Source organism: Bactrocera latifrons, unplaced genomic scaffold, assembly GCF_001853355.1.
Source record: "Bactrocera latifrons isolate USDA-ARS-PBARC rearing strain unplaced genomic scaffold, ASM185335v1 scaffold_242, whole genome shotgun sequence".
Taxonomy (NCBI): Eukaryota; Metazoa; Arthropoda; class Insecta; order Diptera; family Tephritidae; genus Bactrocera; species Bactrocera latifrons.
The window spans coordinates 177479-178545 of record NW_017535986.1 but is presented as its reverse complement, the minus strand read 5'-3'; positions in this window follow the sequence as shown (position 1 = coordinate 178545).

Genomic DNA, 1067 nt, shown 5'->3' with positions numbered 1-1067 from the left:
AGCGTCAAAAAAACTGAGCAGGTCACTGGTCCTAGGAAACGAGACGCCAACGAAGCAACGACGACGTTGTAACATTGGACCGACACGGCGGCAAAGCCAAGCAGAGCTAAAGTAAACAAACGGAGCCGATGTTGAAGAAGCGACACACGCAAAGAAGGGGCAGTGGCAAGGCGGCAAGGGAAATGGCAAATGTCGGCTGCAATATAGCAACGCACAGACGTGTGTGTGTGAGTGTGTGTGTGTGTGCGTAGATTCGTGTTAGCCAGGCACAGTCAGTGAGGCACTCGGCCAAGCTGGGCAGGCAACAACTAACAGCCAACAACCAACAGCCAGCAAGCGAACAACGAGAGCAGCAAARYGCAAGAGCTACCAAACCGGCAATCAAGCAAGCAGCCAGTCGGACAGCTAGCAAAGTCAGTCAAAGCAGCCAGGCCGCGTGCAACCTTAACCCATTTGTGCTTGCTCGGTTTGTGTGGCACGGAACGCTCATGCCATGTACATTCAAACTTGCATATGTATGATGGGTACGAGTAAAAGCGAGAGGAAATTGCGAATGTGGCAAGCACACACAGAAATGCGGCCAGCGGTGGGGCGTAGAGTTGGTGGAAGGTTGGCGCAGCCGAAGCGCATCGTTGCCACTGTTTTTGCTGTTGGTATTGTTGCTTTTTCTGTTGCTGGCGTGCTAACAATGTGCTGCGAGTATGGAGCATAAACGAGATTAACGTGAATGACGGTGGCCAATGTGGGGGGCAGCGGCGTTGCAGCGCCAACAATGGCTGGGAAAAAGGCCTGCAGCCAGCAAAGCSCGCAAAGATAGGAAACATGCAACTGTAGAGCGTATACATACAGGTGTATATATGTATTTGCTAATGCAATAAATAGTTCCAAACGCATTTATACATACTTATGTATATACAAGAAATAGGCGATAGCAAATGGCAGTAGTGAGAACTACTTTCGCGAACACCGAGCGTAAGGAAGAAACGCAAAATGACTCCAAGTTGCATGAAGTTGGYGGCGCAGACGAGCAGCGAAGGTAAATGCAAGTGGGATTGTGYTATCTGATA